Consider the following 17973-nt stretch of genomic DNA (forward strand, 5'->3'; position numbering starts at 1 on the left):
TCCGCTCTACAACCCCATTCTGCTGTGGAGTGTAGGGAGAAGAATACTGGTGTTCAAGACATTGATCACTGCAAAAGGTGTCAAAACGAGCGTTTTTGAATTCTGTGCCATTATCACTGCGAATCGCTCTCATGGCCTGGGGTAGCTCATTTTTCAACCTCAAGATCAAGTCTCGAACAAACTCGAAAGCCTCATACTTGGTTCTCATGAAAAAGATCCAAGAATAGCGAGAAAAGTCATCCACGATCACAAGAATGTACCACTTCCCACCGACAGACATCACCCGAGAAGGACCAACAGTGTCCATGTGTAGCAACTCTCCAGGGTGAGTGGTCATCACCTGATTAACAGGCGGATGAGAAGTAGCAATCATCTTTCCGTGGCGACACAGATGGCAAACAAGGTCCTTTTCAAATTTCAATTTGGGCAATCCTCGGATTATGCTTAGTGAGCTAAGTCTAGACAACAAGTCGAAGCTCAAATGTCCAAGTCTCCTATGCCACCTCCACAGATCGGAAGAAGGACCAGCCAACAAGCAACGAGAAGGGCCAGGAGAAGTTCCAGAGAAGTCAACCAAGAAAACCCGATCGCGAGGTGAAATCTGGCAAACCAAATCTCCTCTGGAATCCAAAACACGAGAACAACCCTCCTTCAAACGAACTTCAAACCCATCCTCAAGAAGTTGCGAAACCGAAACCAAATTAAAACCAAGATTCGAAACCAAAGCAACCTCTCTCAGGGTGAAGCGATCAGAAACTCTAACAGCGCCAACACCACGTACCTTGCCCTTACCATTATCCCCAAATATGATGTATTCTTTGTGGCGCGTTGGGGTGAGGCTGGAAAACCATTTGTCATTCCCGGTCATATGGCGCGAACAACCGGAGTCCATGATCCACATGTTCTCCAAGCCTCCAACCTGCACATCAGTAGCGAGACAAAGGGTGAGCAAATGTCTCAACACTGGGGTTAGCAAAGTGTGAAGCAAACCAGTGTCGAGCCATTTGCTCTACAGAAGGGTTAGCAAAATCATGCAAATCGTATCCCTTGTCCCGTCTACCGCGAGGCTGACGACCACCACCCCGAGGAAAGCGTGGTGCATCGTAACCTCCTCCAAAGCCTCGGTCCCGTGGTCCATAGCCATACTGAGGACGACCAGGAGCACGACCGGCAAAGCGACCACCCGCTGGAGCACGGTAACCACCACCGTCTCCCTGTCCTCCACCTACACGGCGCGCCCTAGCATCTTGCCTACCGCCATGCCGGTGAGGACCATGCACCCGAGCAGAGTACATGTCCGAGTTGCGTCTCTCCTGCTCACGCCTCATAGCCCGCTTCCTCCTAAAGCAAAACTCCTCCAGGTGACTCTCTCTGTCATAGTACTCGCAGTGATACCTCACCTCTCTCTTGGGAGGTGGAGACCTTACCTGCGGACGGGGAGGAGCAGTCCCCTTCTTCTGGGCAACCTGGGCTGTGGCAGCAGGGAGCGTATCGAGGGGATTCCTCAGCTCATTGGGCTTTGGAACCCAAACCTGCTTTTGTGGAGGTGTTTTCGATGGTTCTTTAAGCACACCATCCACGGGGTCAACAAGCGAAGGCTGCGTGCTCGTGCTAGCAGTGTTTAGAGCACTTGGAGCTCCAGCAGCCTTGCCGATCTTACCATACAGCTTGTCAAAGTCTGACTTCGTGTATGTGTAACCGACCCCAAAACCATCACCACGCTTAAACTGCTTGATCATCATGCTCAACTACGGCTCACTGCTAGAAACCCAACTCAGAATTGTCCTAAGATAGGTATTCTCATTATCCAAGTTGGCTTTCTCTACCGCAAGATTATCCAGATCAGAAATCAAACCAGGGCAAACATGACAATCAATAGGTGGGCTAGACTCCCCGACCTTAGTCTTCCCTAAAGACTTAATCAAGGCATTATTCTCATCTAGCTGTGACCTAAGCGTGGGACAAAGCTTACAGGCACCAAGCAGAACAGGCCTAGATCTAAGCTCCTCTAGCTCACCAACAACAGTGGCAAACTTAGACCGCAAAGAAGCTAGATCAGACTTAAAAATGGGACACTCATAGCATTCAAGCACATCACTAACGATGGGAGCGTCCTTAGACAGTTCAAGCTCATGCTTGGCCTTAGCTAGCTCATGAGACACATCAGCAAGTGAAGTCTTGGCAACATCCAAGTTCGCAACGTTCTCATCATGCTTGGCACGGAGAGCAACAAGATCATTCATGTGAGATATGCAGCCAGCGCACTCATCCTCACCAGATTTCTCTCTAGCGCAAGCCAGCTCAGCCCTAAGCTTTCTACGCTCTCTAGCTGCTTCCTTAAGCAGCCTCTTCTGATTGTCGAGAGCGGCGTACAACTCCCTAACCTCAGTATCAAGCAGGTCAATAGTGGAGTTTACCTCTGAATCACTCTCGGATTCAGGAGAAGAGCCGTCGTGCGTCGGTGTAGCATGTCCACCTGGAGACGCACGAGCACCATTGGCCTCATCCGCCATGGTGCAGAAACCCTTGCGCTGACCGGCCGCCAAGCAAAGGCCGATGAAGCCGGTGGCATCCTTGTCCCGCTTCTTCTTCTTCTTGTCGTCGCCGTCCGATGTTGGTGAAGAAGAGCGGTCGGTGTCAGAGCCCTTGTCGAGGTCGCTGAGCTGCGCCAGGAAAGCCTTCTCCCGCTTCTTGGCCTTGTACTGGAAGCGCTTCTTGAGCGACTCCTTGTCGAAGCATCCTCCCCTGTCACGACTGCGGTGCTTGTGGCGCCGACGCTCCTTATTGGAGCCTCCCTCGTCACGGTCGCGGTGGCGGTAGTAGTCGAAGTTGTTGTTCTGGCCACCGCCGGACTTCTTGGGGCAGTCGGCGATGAAGTGGTTCAGATCGCTGCAGTGATAGCACTCGGGGTTCTTCTTCCTCTGCCTGTTGTGGTAGACACGCTGGAACTTGTTGATGAGGAGGCACAAGTCGTCGTCGCCTAGCGTCTCTAGCTGCTCATCTGTAACAGAAGGCAAAGAGGCAAGAGAAAAGCCAAGAGCAGAGTTAGCGTTAGAGCTCGATCCACCTGGGCCAGTCACAAGAGCGATACTCTTGGAAGGAAGGGCACCATTGAGCTTGGCTCGTGTCTGGTTATCCACCTCTGTGGCCTTGAGCTTGCTGAAAAGCTCATTCACGGTCAGAGTCTATTAGCCTGTAGACTCGATGATCGTGTTTACCTTGAGATCCCACACAGAGCGGTCAAGTGCGTAGAGCAACTTGAGGGCCTTTTCGTGCCCTGTGTAGTCAAGGGCATCAGCAGATCTGTTCGCACTGACTTTGTTCACAATCGATTGAAATCGACTGAACATGTCGCCAATGCTCTCACCCGACCCCTGTGTGAAATTCTCATATTCACGCCGGTGAGTCTCGAACAGTCTAGCCTTCACCTGAGGTGTGCCCTCGTGGTAGTTCTCAAGGCACGTCCAAACTTTGTGGGCTTCTTGAAAACCCTGAACGCGTGAGAACTCCGCACGAGAAACACCAGCGAACAAGGCATTGACAGCCTTGGCGTTAGCCTCGTGCTCGGACACCTGAAGAGGAGAGGTCCGAACGGCAAGCACCTCGTACGCCTGGTTCTTGGTGATATCCCAGACCTCGGCTCCCATGCTTTGCAAAAAAACACGCATGCGAACCTTCCAATAAGCATAGTACTCGCCGGAAAACACTGGGATCTTACCAAGACTCGCCATGGTCGCCAAGTGTTTTTTGAACCGGTTAAGGTACTGAAAACCTCAACCAGGCTCTGATACCAATTGAGGGACCGAAAAGGCGACCAGAGGGGGGGGTGAATGGGAGCCAATTGAAAATTCTTGCAATCGGAAGCTCAGCCTAAGATCCCAAGTTCGCACCCAACCCTCAAGTCCTAGGTGAAGTGTATAGTAGCTATGGAGAAGCTACACTAACACAAAACAGCCCTAGGAACAAGCGAAAAGTAACGCGTAAGCAAACAGCGAGAAGAAGCAGCCGAGGAACACACATGGTATACACACCGGTTGAACTGACGTGCACAGGGGCACCTCGTCGGTTTAACCGATGCACAGAGCCGGCAGCACGAGAAAGCAAGCACCAGTTGATTCGACGCAATGGTTTGAACTGCGTCGGTTCAACCGATGTTACACACCGGATGATCCGGCAAAATCGAATTTAAACACCGGTGCAGTTGTCCAGAGAGGCAACAAAACTGAACCGAACACCCACCGGTTGAACCGACGTTCACCGAAGCCTATACGCCGGTCAAACGGGCAGAACAGCAGCAAAAAGACACTCGCCGGTTGAACCGATGCGCTTGCGAGAGAAAGCACCGGTGCAACCAGACGACAAGCAGAAAAAACCCTAACGTGAGAAACATCTATACACCGGTTTGATCCGACGCACACAATTTCAAAGCGTCGGTTCATCCGGTGCTAGATGAAACAAAGTCCAGAAACGCTTTTCAGCCCGTGTTCTTTTGAACACTTGATGATCGAGTGACCAAATCAAGTCCAAAACTCACCAAATTTCGTAGGCATGATCACAAGAGACTTGTGAATACGTCCACGGAAGGAATCGACGAATTACTCCATGGTTTGGGAGAAATCGACGAAATTCGAAGCAAGATTGGGGTTTTATCAAGAACGCAAAAACTTCGATTCGTGGTGACTCGTGATTCCGGGGGGTTTAGCACTAGGCTAGATGGTTTTGAATCACTACAAAGAGCCACGAAAACATCAAGAATAAAGCCATCAATTTGCGCTCATGAATCGACAAAAGAAAATCGAAATTCAATCAAACAAGGCACAATATGAACAAGAACGAGATGAATTCAAAACCCCGGAGGGCACAAGGAGGGAAAGGCCTCCTTTCCCGATCAATCTCAGTACAAAAACTCAAAATCCCATGGTTCAGCTTCTACTCCTAGATAAGAGAGGGAGAGAACAGAGAGGGAGAGAGGGGGGTGGCGCCAGGAGAAGGGAGAGGCGGTTCTGTTCTGGTTGGCTGGCGCAAAGGAGAGAGATGAGAGGGTGAGGGGTATTTAAGGTGCCCACGCAGGGGTCCAAAATACCCTCGACTCAAACTAGACACTAAAACGCCCGTAGGGGCAAAACCGGAAATATGTACACGATCTCATCCGACGGCGGAGTTTCTTTCTTCGACTCGAAGCCTTCTCCGCGATGCCGCCATGTCGATGAAGATCCGGTTCGCGGTTTTTGGGGGGTCCGCGAAACCCGGGTAGGTGGCCGGTTTTGAGAAAACCGCCAAAACTTCACGCGCGGGGAGATTTCCGCCTCCACACCGTGGCCCTAGACGCCGTTCCTGCCTCGGCCTCCTGACGGCCTTAGACGCCGCCCGACACCCGTCACCTCCTCGCCCGCAGCGAGGCCCTAGACGCCGTCGACGCCCGTCGCCTCCGTCGGTCCCGAGACCGACGCCCGTGCCTCCACGACTTGGCGTCTTCAACCGCCGTCCGCCTCCTTGGTTTTGTGGCGCAAACTAAGAAACCCGCCCTCCGTCGCCACTTGCGCCCTCGATCCAGGAGTGGACGCCATAGCTACCGCCCGGTACGAGCTCCGGTCCCGGCTGCCCTTCACCGCCGTCCACCGCACGGTCCATCGGCCACAGCACTTCCACGGCAGCTCTCCGTCAACACTTGACGCCCGTGTACCTACAATCCAAAGATCAAGCACACGATCACACCGCACGGTTGACAATTCACTCATCACAAGCAGGATAGAGTACTCAACATTCCTCAACAATCATAGACAGTAGGATACTGATTGATCTCCTTTTGCTGTCGTTGAGTACTCTGAAAGGAAATGGAGCAGAATACAAGCTTAGCTAAGTAGAATACGTACTGCAGATGATTGAAGATTCTTTTAAAATTCCTTTCGCAGAGAAATGAATGGACATTGAAAATAAGGCTGAATTGTGAGACATCAGTGACATGTGAAGTAGACCTCCTTTTCCTTTCACATGTAAGGCGCAGAATTTTCCAACAGAGTTGGAGCTGCAGGGACGTAATGAAAGCAACGATTTGCTGAATTCGTATGGCTTATCATGGAACTAAAGTACTTTGCATCTTTAGTCAACTTATAGTATTACTGAATGGAACACAAAGGAAATTTTAGTCGCCCTCAAAAAAGAGAGGAAATTTTAGTCAACTTTGAATCTTTACTTCGCAGTATAAGATTCCTTTTTTTTTGGAATATCAGTACAAGTTTGAATACTGAAGAATTTAAAGCTCATAGTTAGACCGCATATTTGGTTGTTTTCTGAAGCAGTTAATAATTAATTGAAAGTAAAGAACGGCGGATCACTATTTGTAGTAGCTGACACTGACAGGCAAATGATCACCTTACTTCATCTTGCTGAAAAGAACTTTCTCGTTGTTGCAAGCAAGATGGGCCACAGCAAGTTAGCAGGAACGAACAACCACCCTGCTCACTGCTCCTGGCCTACTGACAGTTATGCGGCTGAATCAATAAGTTGGGTCGGTTTCGTTTCTCGCAAACATCGAAGCGTGAACGAAATGAGCTTGCCATGCAAGGGCATGTGACAGGGCACCTCGATTTGAAGGCAAAAAACAGCTCGCATTACTTGTTCTGCCCTGCGGCTGGATGGCCAAGGAGATCTCGTTCATGTGAAGTTGTTTGCAACTGTCGATGACACAGAAGCATGAGAAGCCTATGCAAGTTGTTGTTGTTGATTTGCATGTGATGAGATATGGAGAAGATTTCTGCTGGTGTTGTGTTTCGAAGTTGTGTCTGAGTTGCCTCTTGCACAAGAGAACTGAAGAGAGATGTTACAAGTGAAGAGAAGAGACATGTGGTTCTACCAAAGAAAGAAGATATGTAAGCACATGTCCTAAATCCTTGGACATTTGGTCCCAAGTTTCATGTGTGCAAAGGAAGGCTTAATCCTGATACTTATCAGTTATCATGTGAGAAGATATCAATGTTTCTTTCAGGACATGTTCAGCATGACTACTATATCTCTGAAATGGAAGACAAAACATTGATTATGGTTTATGACGGCGATGTCCTTGACTTTGTTGTTTTTTAAGGTACAATGTTTTCCTAGACTAAACAGAGCTACCAGCATACATCACCTAATGCTGATATCATGCACGCCACAAGATCTTATCTTATATTTTCTGCATCTTGTTGTCGTAAGGATGTCTAAATCCTTGTAGCCTAACCACAGCAATGCAACAGACGAACCTGTGTAGTTTCAGCAGTTTCCCGAGGAGTGAGGTTTCAGGTTTCTTCAGTGCAGTGGAGACAAGATGACCTAGCATGACACGCAATCAGAATCACCGTTCGATACTGACGGAACAAATGGGACAGATGAATCACTGACAGATCATCACCACCTCGTTCGCAGCTGCATCAACTCATGAACACACATGGATTCAGACATCGCGTCCATGCCATCCACGTGAGGGAGGTACTAAAAGTTTTAGGCTCCATGTTTTGCTGTCCTCGGTGCTAGCTGCCATAAGGATCCTTTGAGCAATTACAAATTGTACGGAAATAAGCAGCCAAGAGAAGCCATTCAGAAATGTTCAGTAGAGCTGGTCGGCCCTACTGCGAAGAATCAGATTCATTCATCAAACTGCAAACTGCAAAAGCGAGAATCGAAGCATATGAACCTTTCCACAGCATCTGTTTTGAGCATGCAGGTGCCCGAAATCGCGATACAAAATGGTCAAGGAGAGCCAGAAATGGCGCTGACACCGGCAGATCGTTGCTGCTGAGTTTGGAATTACAATCCTCTGCTTCGTTTCCATTTCGTTCGTTGCAGCCGTGTTTCCTTTTTTATTTTTATATTATTTATTTTTTGATTTTTCAAAAATATATACCACAAAAAATTTGCAAGTCTGGACTCCTGTCGCCAGTTCAACTGGCCGTAGGGGCATACCGCCGGATGAACCGGCGATAGGGGTACTGTAGCAATGTTATCGCGCGGTTCATCCGGTGAAATGTCTTTTGACCTGGACATTTCACTTTCAAAAAATCATAACTAATTTACATGAACTCGGATGGATGGAGATAAACTTTATATGGAAATTGTAGATCTCGACGAGATCTACCACTTTATAGTTCAATTTTTTTATTTTGAGCTATTTTGGTGCTCAAATAATCGATAAATGCTCAAGATCTAAAATTTATTTTTGTATCTGAAGCTTGTGACAATTATTTGAGCACCAAGATGGCTTCGAATGAAATAATTTTGAACTACAAAGCTGTAGATCTTGTTGAGTTCTATAGTTTCTATATAAAGTTTATCTCCATATGAATTCATATAAATTAATTATGATTTTTTGAAGGCCTGTCTAGTATTCAGACAAAAAATTAAATTTTAGATCTGAAATTTGTGTCGATTATTTGAGCACCAAGATGGCTCCAATTTAAAAAAAATTGAACTACAAAGTTGTAGATCTCGTCGAGATCTACAATTTTCATATAAAGTTTATCTTCATCCGAGTTTATATAATTTAGTTATGATTTTTTGACAGGAGGCCAGATCTGTAAAAAAAATGCGGTATATATTTTTGAAAAATCAAAAAAAAATATATAAAAAAAACTCCATACTCGGCGTGGCTCTATTCTCCATTTGGCCCGAGTTTCTCAATTGGCCCATACTGGCTCGATAGGGCGTTTACTAGATGGGCCCATTACAGCAGTTGGGTCTGTGTTGTGCTGTGTGGCCTTTTTGTTCTTTTGGGGTCGGCAATGGAAACCTCGACTCGGGCCCAACACCATTTTGCTTCCGACCGTTCCACTGCACTCGCTCTCATCGCCGTCGATGACTCGCATCACCGCGCCGCCGCCGCCGTCCTCGCCCCCGGGGTCCCCGCCGCCCATCCGCCACTCGCCGGCACCGGCGATCCCGCTCTCCCGCCGCCGCGGCCGCCACTCGCCGTCCCCGTCCCTCGCGCTCACCCCCTCCTCATCCGCCTCGACCTCCGCCGCCACCTCCTCGAGGCCGAAGCTGCGCCCCACGCCGAAGCGAGCCTACACGCCGGCGCAGTGGGTGCTGCTGTCCTCCCACCCCGACTTCTCCAGACGCGACGGCGAGGGCGGCGGTGGCGCCGCCGCGTGGGACCCCACAGCGTCGCGGCTGTACGCGTGGGACCCTTCGGCGTGCGGCGCCCACCGGATAGGCGTGCGGATTAGGGACCCGGAGGCGGAGAATGACGGGGAGGAGGTCGCCGTCGAAGCCGCCGTGCCTTCCGAGGTGAGGTGTTTCCCTTTGTGCTCGCGCTTTTCTTTCAAGGTCATGTGAATATGCTAGGGATCGCGTCTGTTCTATCTGCAAGTTCGGTCTGATAGGATCGTATGTTTGAGAAATCGCTCTTGAGACGACCTTAGCATGCAATTCACTGCCACTTTAATACTAACTTTTACTCTTTTAGAGCACCCTAGTACTAAATTTGCCAGTGAACCTTCTGTTGCCAAGCTGTGCAGCAGTGTGCACGTTTGGGATTGTTAGTGCTGCGAGTGTTAGGTAGCACTTTTTGCCATACAACCGTCTGTTATTGCAAAGACTAGAAGAGGCAGGAGTTCCTTCCAATTTCTGTTTGCAATATCACTTCCAATCTCTAGTTTGAAGGCCTTTATCCCTCTTTCCATTCTGTTGAGCCTGTTATGGAAACAGGTTAGTATGCAAGCCTATTGTACAAGATTGAAGCTTCTATACATGAGACTGCAGTTGAACACCATCTTAGGTGCACATTTCTATCTTCTGGTGATTCGGCGGGAACATGGAGGCAGCTGGCACCCCCCATCCCTATTATTTCTGCAAAGAAATTCTCTGATTCCTTCGTCATGAATCACAATAGTACATTGGTGATAATCCCAGTGGGAGCGATATTTCCTTCCCTCACAGAGTGATATTATCCTTTTTTAAGATGGCGGTTATTATTTGATGTTGAATGCCACTTTCTTTCTGCCCATCTGATTTTATTCTCAGCAGTATCACTTCATCTGACCTCAGTTTTGTGTATGAAATTATGTCATAATTGAGTGAGGGAAAAAATGTGCTATGCTTGTACTCCCGGGGCAGAAATCTTTTAGAAGTTGCAACACTTATGCATTGATTTATTACTTTTGCTCATTCTGATTTATTACTTTTGCTGTATAGATGTTGATGCCAGAGACTGATCTTGGTTATGTGGTCACTCATGTATCACTCAACACGGATGGTTCATCACTGCTACTTGTTGGATCACATAATCTCAGTGTCCTGTATGTACATGAGAGGGTGTCTGAAGACGGTGATACAATCATATGCAGGTATATCATATATTCTACTCCATTATGGCTTTATCACGTATTGATGACATTCACTCTTTCCTACATTTCCTGACCTATTATTTAAGTTGCAAAACTAAACAACAACAACAACATAGCCTTTTGTCCCAAGCGAGTTGGGGTAGGCTAGAGATGAAACCCAAAAGACACAAAGGTCACGGTTCAGGCACGTTGATAGCTAGTCTCCAAGCGGCCCTATCCAAAGCTACCTCCTCAGAGATATCCCAATTTTTAAGGTCTCTCTTAACCGACTCGTCCCAAGTCAGTTTAGGTCTACCTCTATCCTTCTTTACCTTATCGACACGCTTTAGCACCCCACTACGCACCGGCGCCTCCGGAGGCCTCCGTTGGACATGTTCAAACCATCTCAACCGATGTTGGGTAAGTTTCTCCTCAATTGGTGCCACCCCTACCCTTTCTCGAATAACTTCGTTCCGGACTCTATTCCTCCTTGTGTGCCCGCAAAACCACCGCAACATTCGCGTCTCTGCTACACTAAGTTGCTGGACATGTCGTCTTTTTGTAGGTCAACATTCAGCATCGTATAACATCGCCGGGCGAATCGCTGTCCTATAGAACTTACCTTTTAGCTTTTGTGGCACCCTCCTGTCACAGAGAACACCAGAAGCTTGACGCCATTTCAACCAGCCAGCTGAGATTCTATGCCTAACATCTTCATGAATGTCGCCATCCTTTTGTAGCATCGAACGTAAATACCGAAAAGTGTCCTTCTGGGCCACCAGTTGCCCATCGAGACTAACGTCACCACCCTCATGCCTAGATGCGCTGAAATCGCACATCATGTACTCGGTCTTGGTCCTACTAAGTCTGAACCCTTTTGACTCTAACGTGCGTCTCCACAGCTCTAACTTCCTATTAACCCCTGCTCTACTCTCGTCAACTAACACCACATCATCAGCAAAGAGCATACACCAAGGGATATCACCTTGTATGTCCTTTGTGACCTCATCCATCACCAAAGAAAATAAATAAGGGCTCAATGCCGACCCCTGATGTAGGTCTATGTTAATAGGAAAGTCAGTGGTGTCGCCACCACATGTCCGGACAAACGTCATCGCATTCTTGTACATATCCTTGATGAGGGTAATATACTTAGTTGGGACTTTGTGCTTCTCCAAGGCCTACCACATGACATTTCTCGGTACTTTGTCATACGCCTTCTCGAGGTCAATAAAGACCATGTGCAAGTCCTTCTTCTGCTCCCTATATCTCTCCATCAATTGTCGTATTAGGAAAATCGCCTCCATGGTCGACAAGTTGCAAAACTAAAATTGCAACAAAATCAATGGGAAAACATTTTCCTGACGTTCCATTAGTTGTGCACCTGAAGATCATTTTTCTTCTTTGGAAAGGGAGGAAGGACGTCAATGGCGGGCATTGTCTGTTGGCATGGCCCAAAGTTGCAAGACCACAGGAGCTAGGAGGTTTGGGCATTTCCAGTTTACAACAACTGGGCTGGGCTCTAAGAATGCGTTGGCTCTGGCTGCAGAAGACAGAACCAGACAAACCTTGGGCTTCCTTTGCCATCCAAGTCCACCCTGCAGTTCATTCCTTCTTCTCTATCGCCATAAAATCAGAGGTAGGTAATGGAAGGAATACCTTGTTCTGGACAGATCGGTGGCTCCATGGACAGAGGCTCGATGATCTTGTGCCGAATTTATTTGGTGCAATCTCATCAAGGGCAAGGAAGCGGACTGTCCAGGATGCTCTCACTGATCAGAGATGGGTTAGAGATATTCGTGGGGCTCTATCTTTGGCTGTCCTAAGAGAATATCTTGCCCTTTGGGACCTCCTCTCAAACATTGTGCTGCACCCAGATATTGAGGATACTCATGTGTGGAAATTCTCCCCCTCAGGGAAGTATTCAGCAAAATCTTCCTATGAGTCCTTGTTCATTGGAGCCACTTCTTTCCGACCTTGGGAAAGAATTTGGAAAAGTTGGGCCCCAAATAAATGCAAATTCTTCATGTGGTTGGCTGCACATAACAGATGTTGGACAGCTGACCGCCTCACTAGAAGAAATTTGCCACATCCAGAACGCTGCCCGCTGTGTGACCAAGCTGAGGAAACGATAGATCATTTACTGGTCTCTTGTATCTTCACCCGACAAGTTTGGTTTAGGATATTACAGAAACTTGGCCTGCAGACCCTAACTCCGGAGGTGGAAACTGCTTCTTTTGATGAATGGTGGGAAACAACAAGCAATAGAGTCGACGGACAGGCTCAAAAGGGTCTGAATTCCATCATCATTCTTGGTGCTTGGTCAATTTGGAATCACCGAAATCGTTGTGTCTTTGATGGAATCTCTCCAAACTTAAATGTTGTTCTATCAGCTGTAGAAGAGAAGATGCACTTATGGAGTTGGGCTGGAGCTAGAGGAGTCTCTCATCTCCTCGCTCTGGCACCTTGTTGATCTAGCTTAGGGCTAGTTAGGGTCAGGCCTTTCTTCCTTTATTTAACAGGTGATTAGGCTCTTTTTGTAAGGCATGGTTTTTCTTGTCCAGGTTTTTTCCATAATAAAACCTGGCTGTACCCTGGGTTTCTAAACCCTTTTTCTTCTTAATATATTGATACACAGCTCTCCTGCGTGTTCGAGAAAAAAAGATACTGTTATAGCTAGATTATTAATTATTCGAGTATGTGCTCCAAAAGCTTGCATTTTTGTACCCAGTAGACTAATCAGCTGTTTATCTATATCTTAGTTTGTTTTGGGTGTCTTTATTATACTACAACATTTTATTTTCCTACGACTTATAGATATGAAATTCACAACAGGACTGCACCAATTGCTTCCCAGATCCTACCTAGTAACAATGATGGCATAAAAGTTCTGCAGGCATCTTGGCATCCTTTTAGCAACAACCATTTTGCAGTTTTGAGTTTTGACATCAGATGCTGTTTTCAGGTATGCTAAATGAACTTTGGATCTATACAAACGCCATCCTATTACTGTGTAAGCTACGCTTCTTTGTCTTCAGTTTATTAGTCCGTGTGACTGAGAAAGATGAGAAACGTGTCTTACGCCAGTTTTCCTATATTCTTCTGTATAATCCTTTGATAGATAATCAATGAATCTTTCTGCAGATTATTTGATCTATCATCTGATTTAGAGCAGCCAGAGCAGGAATTTTATTTGCAGCCAATACTACCTGGAAAATGTCAGAATGCTTCGGCAATTTGTCCAGTAGCATTCTCTTTTGGGAGTGAACATCTATGGGATAGATTTTCGGTATGTCACATAAATAAGCTTATCAAGATCTTATAAAAATCCTCTAGGAAAAACTGAATTGTTGATACCTGTCTATATTAGGTACCAAGAAGGGGGGAAATCAGAATTGGTTTCTTATTCATCTAGATTATTATGTCAACTAGCAACAAAGATTATAACAGTCATTTTCCACTTAAAGGAGATAATGTGGTCTTGTTCAAATCATCCTTAGGCAATTTACTTATATAATTATAATGTACATGATTTGCGCTAGTGACATTTTTGTACAATGATCATGGGAATGACATGCTATTTTTTTGTTTGTGTGTGTGTCCACACTATACGTATAGTATTTTTCGCTGTGGGAACTACTCCTGCACCAAGTCATAATAAAGTTACAGAAATAAATGGCATGGTTAGCATTTTATTGAATTTGTTTTGAAGTTAACGTTTGGACATTGCCCACACTTTATATTTACCATTTAGTTTTGTGTTCGATGGCTTATTCTTCTGCTTGATTTCACATGTACATTAAAGCCCATCTTTATGCAGGTTTTCATCTTATTCAGTGATGGTTCAATTTTTGTGCTATGTCCTGTTGTTCCATTTGGAAGGTAATATGACTTCTTTGTGTCTAATTGTTGAACTATTTTGATTTTTCTATAATGTCAATTTTTTATATTGTTTGTATTTTGCAAAACGAAAATATTGTGGCAATTATGTTGAAATTTAATGCCTCAATATAAATCCACATGTACTTTCTCTATCTGTGGTTGATATTTACTTTTGAGATTTGCTTTTCTACGATGCAGTGACTATAGCAAGAAACATATTCAAGAAATATATGAAGATGTTAATGCATTTGGATTGAAATCTTCAAATCCAAATGTTGTTACTAACTCACATTTGGCCATAGCTTGGTTGGAGGCAACATTTCCTGACTTGTTACATCAATCAACAGATACCAGCTTGTTGATGTCAAAAGCTCATCCATATGCGCCTGTAGATGATTCTCTAACTTTACAGGTCTGCTTCTACTTTGACTTTGTGATATATTTGTCTGGTATTTTTCTTACCTTTAGTTTTAGTTACTTTTTATGAAATGTTGGGGCGTGGGATACTAGATTTGTACCTTGTCCTATACTATTGCATCTATTTGGTCACTGTAACATCAAATGAATACCTTTTTAAGGACAGAAGTGGATGGCTATGTTCCAAAATGAGATATGAGACTCAGTTGCATGCCAAAAAGAAAAAGAAAAGAACGGCGTGTTTGCCAGTGTATAAAAATCCAAACTTTTGGGGGGCCAGTTCACAGTGTTTATTTATATATGAAGAAAAGGAAATGAAATATTAGAAGGTACCTTACTTTCAATATGTAAGCAGCTTCTATAACTTAATTTTTTATAAGCCTTATGTTTCAAGGAACAAGTGCAGTTATCTACTAAATAACTTATCTTTTTTTTTTGAGAATCTACTAAATAACTTATCTGTGATTGCCATTTAGTTATTTCAGTTTTTTTAAAAGGAAAGTCACCAAATATTACTGAATTGAGAAGTGAACTGCTTGGAGAGGGTCCCTTCATTTATTTGACATTCCAAATTCAAATTGCTATTGTCTATGCCACTATTGCCCTATGCTTTCCAGTATGAGGCTGATGAATGACTTAAATTGATCCGGTTGAGCACTCATGCAGGGGCCTCTTTGTAGAGTTTGTGAGGAAAATAACGAATCTGAAGGTAAGAGTAGCAATTGTGAAGGCAAAGCTGTAGGTTTTATGTACAGTTCTGCCGGCAAAGATTCAATTCTTGTGACGGCATGGGGTAGTGGACAGCTCCAGGTTGATGCTCTCGCTGATGAAATTCAACCGCAGTGGAACATTGGGATTCCTACTCGCCTTAATGTCGATTCACATGGACAAATAAAGAGTGTTGCCATGATATGTGATTCCAATTCACAAGATCCATTGGCCTTGAGATCGCATCGACCATCCAGTACGGGATCCAATGTGAAGAGCAACATAGAAGCCATTTGGATGGGGCACTCTCCTCCTTTGCTAAGGCTTGCAATTGTGGATTTGGCGCTACCAAAAGCTCCCAGTGATAGCTCTTTGTCCTTGTTTCCGGATCCCCTTGTTCCAGAGAGATTGTATTGTGCTCATGGTGGGGGGCTTGACATGGTCACACTACACTTCCTACCATTTTCATACCCTGAAATGGCTTCAACACCACCCTCCGTGCATCCTATCCTCACGACAGGCAATAGTGACACAAGTTCTCCTTTCCTTTCTGGATTTGTTGCAATAGCTGATGCATATGGTCATGTACAATTAGTTGGTATCACATGCCTGGGTGAGTGCTTTGTGGTGGAGATGAAGGGTTGGAAGGAACCAACACCTCTTCAACTTGACATAGATAGCAAGAGTATTAAGGATGTGGAGCCTCCTGCAACTGGAATGATCAGCAAAGAGCTTATTGCTGGTCCAGACCCACCCATACTTCCATCTTCATCAAGCCTGAAGTCATTGACCCCTGACTCTATTGAAGGAAAATCCACGCTTCATCACTATATTAAGGTCTTCCATGAGTACTATGTGGAGTACGGACACAAGGTATGGAATTTTTACCATGATAGTAGGCAGCCATTATGATATTTGCATACTTTTCAGACAATAAAACATGCTATTTGCTATTGTTGGCCTATCTGTGGTGGACAACTGAAATCACTCAGTTCTGCAGATACCTGAAATTTTTAGATCCGTTACATCATTACTGATTAGATAATAATAAATGAAGGGATGAGAGGGAATATGCTGACCAAGAGTTTAATTATAATTAGGTTTTCATTGAGCTCAAGGAGCATGCAGACTATGTGAAGACAGAACTTGAAGACAAACAGAAACGCTTAGAAGCAGTGAAGAAATCACTTCTATCCATAGAAACCAAAGACCAAGAAATTAACAAGAGGATAGACAGGGCCTTCAAGGTGTATGAATTGTTGGAGAAGCGGATAGATAGCTTCAAGATGCTTCCTGCTGCAAATAAGAAACCGTTATCTCAGGCAGAGCAGGAGTTTAAGGCACAGCTTGGTTTGTACATGTGTTAGCTGACTTCACATTCTTCTCCTGCAATTTCATGCTCTTAACAGAATTTGTATCTGCTAAAACTTTATGCAGATAGGTTTGCAGATGTGGAGCTGGATGCTTTACGTTCTTCTATTGCTGCCCTTAGCGTGAGGATGAAGCGGTTTGCTCAGCAATCCGTGGGAGGTGTAGCTGGCACAGGAGTGGTACCGTGGCAGGCACCAAAGACGGGAGGAAGCCATATTTCAGAATCCCAGATGTCACTGCTAAAATCTTCACTTGAGAAGCTCTCGCTCCTTAACGAAGAGAACAATCTGAAGCTTCGGCTAATCGATAATGAACTCAAGAACAAGGAGAAATAGGTGATATGTTGACTGTTGTTGTCCGAAGGCAAAAGTGCAGTTGTGTGCACAAAACTAACGATCTTTTGGTTGGCAGGTCTTAGCAGTACTTGAATTTCAGAGACAGCTTTCTATCACACTTCTATGTGTTTAAGGTCTGGTGGACCTGTGAACTCTCCTGAATGCTGCATCAACTGTTGGTTAAACTTTTCAAGGGAAGGCTGCACACGACATGATGCGAAGTGTTAAGCAGCTAGCACTGCAAGTGGGGTATCAGGGTGATGTAACTACCAGAAACTTGTGTTGATAGCTCAATTTAACCAGTCACCTGTAGTTCTACACCTTGCATCCGCGAATTATGATCACAGTGTATTTCTCGTAAAACATTATGATCCGCGAATTACAAACTGCTAATCCAATGCGTTGGTCGTTCCGTGGTACAACCGTACAAGTTTAGATGATCGGTAAGGTTTGCCTCTGCCGTCAGCCGAGTGCGTCGTACAGAGTTTCGGGTGGCTAGCTCGCTCTAGTTACGAGCGCGTGTTTCGTCTTTCGCATGTTCATGTTTAAGCGTTTTGTGGTGGGGAATAGATCGTGCTGCCACGGTCTATGCCGTTATGGTGTTATAGAGGCATATCGAACACATCAGTTCCTAAACCACAACAAAAAAAAAATTAATGGAGAATGCATCTATGTCTATGCAATAACAACATAGTCTTTTTTTTCCCAAATAAGTTGGGTAGGCTAAAGATGAAATCCAAAAGAATAAAGGTTATGGTTCAGACACATTGATAGCTAGAAAATTTTGGTGTACAAGGATGAGAGAATTACGCTAGTAATTATTCACGTACAGATTTCTTCTGTTCCTTTTCTTTTCCTCCTGTGCAAGTTTTTTTTACACTAAATTATGGATGCCCATAAATGATTGCATCCTCTTCGTACTTCTGTTGTAAATTTTATACACCAGTTTACAGCTGATCTGTCCC

The 17973-nt window shown here is 45.3% G+C and overlaps 1 pseudogene across 1 annotated transcript; it reads left to right on the plus strand.

The window, feature by feature from the left end:
- Window positions 1-8772: 8772 nt before the first annotated feature.
- Window positions 8773-17401, plus strand: LOC120681646 (annotated as a pseudogene). Its single transcript, XR_005677987.1, has 9 exons — window positions 8773-9258; window positions 10165-10316; window positions 13113-13260; window positions 13440-13584; window positions 14116-14177; window positions 14376-14589; window positions 15261-16175; window positions 16403-16652; window positions 16740-17401. The product of XR_005677987.1 is annotated as a nuclear pore complex protein NUP88-like (transcript).
- Window positions 17402-17973: the final 572 nt, after the last annotated feature.

Source organism: Panicum virgatum, chromosome 7N (genome assembly GCF_016808335.1).
Source record: "Panicum virgatum strain AP13 chromosome 7N, P.virgatum_v5, whole genome shotgun sequence".
NCBI lineage: Eukaryota > Viridiplantae > Streptophyta > Magnoliopsida > Poales > Poaceae > Panicum > Panicum virgatum.